This window comes from Mauremys mutica, chromosome 6, assembly GCF_020497125.1.
Source record: "Mauremys mutica isolate MM-2020 ecotype Southern chromosome 6, ASM2049712v1, whole genome shotgun sequence".
NCBI classification, from domain to species: domain Eukaryota; kingdom Metazoa; phylum Chordata; order Testudines; family Geoemydidae; genus Mauremys; species Mauremys mutica.
Window position 1 is genome coordinate 85012705 of NC_059077.1, and position 8164 is coordinate 85020868.

Here is an 8164-nt window from a genome sequence, read left to right on the forward strand (position 1 = left end):
GATGTTATAGGTATATTTGGTCTTGACTCAGCACAGCGGATGGACTGATCTCTTCCACACATACTTTTTATGATTCTATGATTTTTCTGTTTGAAAATGCTGGGTTTTTTGGAAATCTAAAGAGAACCATGTTGATCGTAATGAAATTTTATTTAGGAAAAAAACAAAATGAAGCATTCCATTTTTACAGTATTGGAACAGAACATTTTGAATTTTCATTTCAAACTGACTTTATTTCAAATTTTAAAAACATTTTAAAAGTCAAAGTAGGAATGAAACATTCCAATATTTATCAAAATAGAATGTTCTGCTCAATCAAAAAAATTTTGTAAATTCCATTTTGCTGAAAAAATTGAAGCATTGTGTTCCGATTCGGATCAAAAACAAATTACAAACTATATCTGTGAAAACTATTTTTAGAGGGGATTTTGCATGCTATGCACTTTGTTTAGGCAAATCTTTGCTAAATTTGAGGTGTAACAAAGACCTGTCTCTCTATTGCAGAATGATAAGTAGGCAACTTATGTAAATTTACCAATTTCCTGTTCTTCTCTTTCAAAGGTGTAATGTATAGCTCCAATGTAAAACATTTTATTTCCATTTTAATTTATTTTTTATCCTGTGATTAAAAAATTATTTTGCTGAACCCACTGCAAAAAGAAAAGGGGGAGGGGAATTTTGCAGAAGACATGTTTCTTCAGATAACAGTGTTTGTGGGGACAGTCTTTATCTCTCTCCTTCACACAGTTATAAAAAGTCTTTTTAAACTTTTATTTTCTCATTGTAAAGCCAAATGATGGTGATAATATACTGATCCCAAAAAATTACTTTTCAAATCATATCCTGTAAACTGGTGGTACAGGGTTTGAATTAAGAGGCCTCCTTGCAGCTGAAGTCAATAGGTGCTAATTTCCAATAAATATAAAAAGTTATGAAGAAATACATAACTTTAAGTAAATGGAATAAGGAAAATTGGTATAAAGGGTAGGCATGCCTTTCATAAGGGTCTGCCTACCATTTTTTTAAAAAGACAAATGCTAAAGTTATGTAAAAAGAGGAGTTTGATTCCTAGTACAGAATTTAGCTGTCTGCTAAATTTACATAGGGTTTATCAAAAGCCTAATAAAGAAATGCATGCTCTTTTTGTTTGATATTTTAGCTCTAATTTACATTTTAATATGCTGCAATGAAAAAAGTGCAGTGCTCACTGCGACTCGGGGAAAGTGTGCTGTGTTCAGTGACTCGGGAAAATATGGGAAATTAAATATCAATGGATAAAACCATTCAGAATGACACAGGAAAATGTGATGCCTTTTAATATTCTATGATGTGCGATTCCCCAAGAGATCCTGTGGTTAAATACCTTCTGTTTGGTTCAACTAAGAGGGCACAGTTTGTTGCAAGCTCCCAGAACAGGAGATTCTGTTATTTGGCCAGTATCAGTCTGTGAAGTGAGAGCTTTACTCTTCTCCCTGCCTTTTTTCCCCTTTCTTGCGGTTTTAAAAGGTGACTGTCCCTTGCCATATGAAACTAACTCTATAGTTATAGTTTCTCTCTCTGTCACTAATACTTTCTGACCTTTGTGCAACTGTTTAATCAGCTTTATTAAGGAAAAAAAAGTACTAACTGCAAATAAAATATTTTCCTCTAAAAATTCATATTAACATATGTATTGCCACTTCTTTATTCTGCTGTTACTAAGATTTTGTAAATTATTTAATGCCTTTATTTAGCAAAGTATTAACTCCATAAAAATGTTCCTCTCTAAAAATGCATGTAACACTTTATTCTTCTGTCATTCAAACTTTGTACACCTGTTTACTAGACTTTATTTAGAATAACACTAGATGTGTAAAAAGCACATTTGCCTCTAAAAATCAGGAAAAGCATGAAAACTATATTGCTTCATTTAAGTCTAATGTACGAAATAATTTCCCCCCCCCAAATGGCGCCAAAAATGCACATGTCCAAAAATGAGACGTTGGGGCAGGACATAAAGAAAAGAGAAGGCATTAAAAGCTGTCAAAATGTATATAATAGTAAAGGTATAACTCTTCCTAATGACCACAGTTGGCTGAACCACCATCTGTTCCCAAATGACATTGTGAGGGTTTTTTAATATAGAAGTGCACTCATTCAGTAATGTTTAATCAATCAGAACTGACCTCTCTCGCCCAACAACACAGCTTGTTTTCAATAAATGTTTAACTTACTGATTTCTGAAGAGAATTCTTCATAACACACAGAGCCCAGTTGTGATCTCATTTACACTGGTTTTATAGTGGTGTAACTCCATGTCTTCAATGTAGTTATATGCCTGATTTATAAAGATTAGAATAAAAAGCTTGTCTTGTATTTTGAAAATCTTGTGACACTTTGGTCAGTGCATACACCTCTGCAGTAGACTCCAAATGTTTCCTTTGTCATTCCACTTCACCTATCTCAGTGGTCTCCAACCTTTTTACACACAAGATCACTTTTTGATTTAAGTGCAACCCAGGATCTACCCTACCCCTTCCTCGAGGCCCCGCCCCGCTCACTCCATCCCCCCTCTCTCTGTCTCTCTTTCTCCTCTACCCTCACTCACTTTCACTGGTCTGGGACCAAGGGGTTTGCAGTGTGGGAGGGAGCTCCAGGCTGAGCCTGGGGCAGTGTTGGGGTGCAGGAGGGGGTGCAAGCTCTGGGATGGTTTGGGTGCAGGAGGGAGCTCCGGGTTGTGGCAGAGTGTTGGGATGCAGGAGGGGGTTTGGGGTGCTGGAGGAGGTTCAGGAGGGGGTTTGGGGTGCTGGAGCAGGTTCGGGGTGCAGGAGGGGGTTTGGGGTGCTGGCTCCAGGCGGGGGCTCAGGGCTGGGGTGCGGGCTCCTGCCGAGCAACACATACCATGAGCAGCTCCCAGTTGGCAGTGCAGCAGGGCTAAGGCACACTCCCTTCCTGCTCCAGCCCCACGCCGCTCCTGGAAGGGGCCAATGCGCCCTGGGGGGAGGGGCATGTGGCTCCGTGCGCTGCTCCTCTCTGCAGGCACCGCCCCTGCAGCTCCCACTGGCTGCAGTTCCCCATTCCTAGTCAATGGGAACTGCTGGGGCTGTGCTTGCAGGCAGGAGCAGTGTGCGGAGACCCCTGTCCCTCCCCTTCCCCAGGGCGGCAGGGGCATGCTGGGTGCTTCCGGGAGCGGCATGGGGCCGGGGCAGGCAGAAAGCCTGCCCTAGCGACAGCCCTGCCACAACCAGAGATCACGATTGACCGGGAGAGTCTCCAGGATCGAACAGTCAATCGCTATCGACCAGTTGATGACCACTGACCTATCTGTTTCTCATTCTCTTGATCAGGATATGTATAGATACTGCCGGAGGAACCACTTAATCCCATAACACTTATAAACTTGGGAGTTCTTTTACTTTAGCATATGCATATGTAAGATATTGTTCAATAACAATCTAAGTGAAACATGAAAAGCCAGATGGCTGCACACCCATCATGTCGACAGTTTGGAAGAGAACAGACAAGCATTTTATTCTATGCATCCGAAGAAGTGAGCTGCAGCTCACGAAAGCTCATGCTAAAATAAATTTGTTAGTCTTTAAGGTGCCACAAGTACTCCTGTTCTTTTTGCGGATACAGACTAACACGGCTGCTACTCTGAAACCAAGCATTTTATTTAGTATTACTGCTAATTTTCCTGCCCCTCTTCCTTCCCTCTTTCTATGTTGTCCTAATAAGCTGTGGGAGTTAAAACTGTTGGACATTAGATACATGGAGAGCTACCTGCAGTATGTCCTTATGTACAAGTGATGAAATCTGGGCTCCACTGAAGTAATGGGAGTTTCGCCATTGACTTCAATGGGGCCGCAATTTCACTCAGAGTTTAGGAGGATACACAGAGTGCTATCAATGAGGTCAAAAGAAGTTACCAGTACTTATCCTAAGCCATAGTACTGGTGTCTGAACTTTTCTGGATAATGCACAGTCTGATTAATCCAGACTGCATCACACTGGTGATAGCGCCTTCAGCTGGTTATTGAAGCATGTTATATTCATGGAGGGGTGGAGGGAGAAGGACAGCTCAGGGGTTTGTACACTGGCCTGCTAAACCCAGGGTTGTGAGTTTAATCCTTGAGGGGGCCATTTAGGGATCTGGGGCAAAAATCTGTCTGGGGATTGGTCCTGCTTTGAGCAGGGGGTTGGACTAGATGACCTACTGAGGTCCCTTCCAACCCTGATATTCTATGGTTCACATAAGGTGCATTGGCATTGTGGGGGGGATTCTCTGGACCTTTTTACTGAGACTCACTGTTTCCCAGAATGTTCCTCCTGAGTTGGTTCTAATCAATTTTGAGGAGGATATTCATGCTTGTCTGGGATCCTTGATAGTCATAATTATAAGTCTAACCTTCTTTGTTGTTTAAAGCAAGTAGTGTGGCTGCCATACATTATACAAGGCTTTAATCAACCCCTTAGCAAATGGAGACTACCAATCACTTATAAACACATTGAGATCCACCCTTATTTTCAGGAATCTTCTTTTGATACTAGAATGCTGACTGATTACCAGTGTTTCAAATATCCCATTCTGGAGATTAAGACAATGGCTATAAACTTTGCAAGTGTATGTGCACTCTGACTATGCCCAAATTAGGCATTCAAAGACTCCCACATGCACTTACCAGTGGAAGTTTGTACATGAAGTCTTTGCACGCACAAACGTGTGCCCACTTTTGAAGATTTTTACCCTCAATTCTACATGCACTTGACACCAATGGCATCCTGCAGAGAATCCAGTATGAGATTTGCGCATTTGGACTTGAGCCTGTGCTTGGCCATGTGATGAATGATATTCCGTGAGGGTTTTATATCAAGATCAATAGGTAATTTAGGTCATGCTGGTTCTCACAGCAGCTTTTCATACAACTGACCATAGATTGCTGGTCTGGTGACAAAAGGATGTTGCTGATGTGTCTGGAATTGCCCTTCAGTGTGGTTCACATTAAACCTTAGATACCAGTTAGTTGGTGTTAATGAACAATTGTCATCACTATGAAGTGACCAACTGCAGCATTTCTCAGAGATTTCTCTCTCCCTCTCTCACTTTGTTAATTAAATATATATATGAACAGGGTTCAGACTTGAGGGGGAAAAGTAGTATCCCAAACACCACCCACCTGAGATGCAAAAATAAGATTGTGCAGTTCTGTATTATATGAGCATGTTTCTTGAGCACTTTGATTAGCAGTGAAATAGCTCATGTTGACATTTAAAATGTCATCACCGGGGTTCATAATTAACTCCTTTGAATGATAGGTCTTGCTACTTGGTAGGACAGTTCACACCTCTCTTGCAATTAATGTTTCAGCCTGGCTGCATACTCAGATAGATATTACTATCTTTTGGTTTAAATTTGGGGGGTTTTCTCTGCGATCATAAGGCCTAGAGACTTATTTTTGCTCAACAACAGTTTAGTCGGATACACAATATGCAGTCCCCATGAAAAGTACCAACTTGCTGAGTCACTGTGAACCTTATAGAACCCAGAAATCTTGCTGCTGCGTAAAGACTTGTTATGAAGAGGCTCTCTTTTGCATCATGTTGTTGATTACTGCAGGGATTTGTTTGGAGGTAATGAGTCAGGTTACAAATGTTGGTATTACTTCTCACTACGCCTTTTCAATGGCACAAAAAGCATGTTGGATGTGGTTCAAAAAACTTTTTTTTCTAGTTATGCAACTTGAGTAGGTTCAGCCCTTGTTTATCCGATGACAACCTTACCACAGCAACACTTGCCCTCCTGATGATGAGTTTAGCTTATTATCATTCCATTCCCCTTGGAGTATGGCTTTCAACAGAGCTCCTCTATAATTTGCAGTTTGTTTGGAATGCAGCAGCATATTTTTACTCATGGTCTTGAACTAATGGAATCATATCACTTCAGTACTTTCTAGACCGTCAATATAAATAATAAAGTGCCAGATTCATCTTAAGGTGGCATTATTGATATTTTTTAAAAAACTGTTAATAGTGTCAACCATGACTATATACAAAATTTCTCCTTTGATAGGGCTGATAGGTGTCTATATACACATATCACCCATTATTTAAGGGACCTGTACTGCTGCAGCTGTGCCGCTGTAAGGTCTCCTGTGTAGCTGCTCTATGTCAGTGAAAGACACTCTCCCATGATACAGTGCTGTTCACACCAGCACTTTTGTCCGTGAAACTTTTGTCAGTCAGGGGGAGGAGGGGTTCACACTCCTGACTGACAAAAGTGCTAGTGCAGACATAGCCTTAAACTGTTTAATTTCTTACCTTTTCCTTTTTACTGGGTATCAGCGATTTGTGTAGTAATTTGACATCTGATGGCACAGGAGTACCTTCAATAATGGTATTTCGGTAGGTTAGTTTTGCAGTTTATTTGGGGAATGAAGCTTGTTTCAGGTACTGAACCAACTAGTCTCTTAATCGGGCTGGAAGTATTATTCTCTGAGCTACATCTATAAGAGTTGCAGATGCAGCTCTAGTGCATGTGGTGATTCTCTTAAGTTATACTGTCAACAAGGCAATATTTTTAAGACCCCTCTTTTCAGAACTGTGGCCAATCATTAAGCATTCACCAGATCAACTTATTCTGGCTATGATCAAGAACCATATTCAGCAATCAAATATCAGGCCTTGCAGCTCAAACAAACCAGAGAGGGTATTAAAAGTAAGTTAGACAGGTAGCCAACTCAGGCATTAAATTTCATGGAGTTCTGCAACTCTGAAAGGTGTTATACTACTCAAAGAAGCCATCTGGCATGAAGAACCCATTCTCTAGGTCCCATCCCCAAAGCACAGGTTCCAGGGAACAGTGGCTGGCCAGAAGACAGATTTCACTCCATTCAGGGGGAGAAGAAGGAAACTAGGACAAAGGAAAGAGGAATGGAAAGAGATTCCAGGCCAACAAACATATGGGAGACCTGCTTTGTTGTTTCCAAAGAAGTAAATCAACAAATAATTCATTGAACTATACTGGCACCCCAAAAGTGGCTATCTACAAGCCTCTTTCTTCACCCTCATGATTTTTGTCATACATTCTTCCTGTCTCTTCCACTCCCCATCTACTCTTCATATTTCTTTATGATTTCATTTCCATACAGCTGTCTTTACTCAGCTCTACAACTTTTGAGGCTTTTAGCTCTCAAGCTATACTGAAATCATTTCAGATAACCCTTAAACATGAAAGTTCAAGTCGTCCTTGGAACGGAGCAATGGGGATAAAAGTAACTGAGTGAACCAGCTGTCCAGCTGATGGCAAAGGTTGATCTCTCAGAAAATGTTGCTAGTCCAAAATGCTAGTGACCTGCATGGTTTCCCAGTTTGCCTTAAAGACCAGTCAGGAGGAAAAAACAGCATGTTTTCTATTCAGCTCAAAGTACACCTCTACCTTGATATAACGCTGTCCTTGGGAGCCAAAAAATCTTACCGCGTTATAGGTGAAACCATGTTATATTGAACTTGCTTTGATCCACCGCAGTGCGCAGCCCCGCCCCCCCCGGAGCACTGCTTTACCGCGTTATATCCAAATTCATGTTATATCGGGTGGCGTTATATCAAGGTAGCAGTGTAGTTCATCTTAGCTGCCATCTATGTAGGAAAGGAAGCCAAACCTGACACCTGCCTAATCAGTCTTTGTTCCCCCACTTAATCCCTTTCACTGCTTCCACTGCCATTAGGGAAAAACACCATAAACCCAACCCATCAGTGAATATCATTCCTTTTTTCCATACTATATGATTCTGAATTTCCCTGCCTGTCCTAGTAAATGAATGTCAGCTCCCACATCTTGAAGATGAAAGGTGTGTGTAGCACAGACGATGGCTCCCATTCAGCATTTAAACATATGCTTAATTAGATCCATATTCAGCAAAGCACTTAAATATGTTCTTAATTTTAAGAAAGACAAGGTAGAGGAGGTAATACCTTTTATTGAACCAACTTCTGCTGGTGCAAGTTACAAGCTTTCGTGCTTTCACTCTTCTTCAGGTCTAGGGAAAGAAATCAGCATGTTTCAGATAAATTTTATTTAATGTAGTGTACTTTTCTAGTGAAGTAAGAGTGGCTACATTTGTTTTCTGTTTAGATTGCACAATTTTCAGTTTGGGGCTAAAAACTGCCAAGATCCAGCAGGATCCAT

At 40.9% G+C, this 8164-nt stretch overlaps 1 protein-coding gene across 9 annotated transcripts in view; it reads right to left on the minus strand.

The window, feature by feature from the left end:
• Nucleotides 1–8164, minus strand: part of LOC123372719 (aminopeptidase O (putative)) — a 388654-nt gene that overhangs the window by 311755 nt on the left and 68735 nt on the right. For 8 of the 9 annotated variants that reach the window (XM_045021084.1, XM_045021083.1, XM_045021082.1 and 5 more), the window contains exon 2: nucleotides 7951–8015. The exons of the other annotated variant lie outside the window; for it this stretch is intronic. The gene's annotated coding sequence lies outside the window, so the exon portion shown is untranslated. The remainder of the gene's footprint in view (nucleotides 1–7950; nucleotides 8016–8164) is intronic. 9 annotated transcript variants of the gene reach the window in all.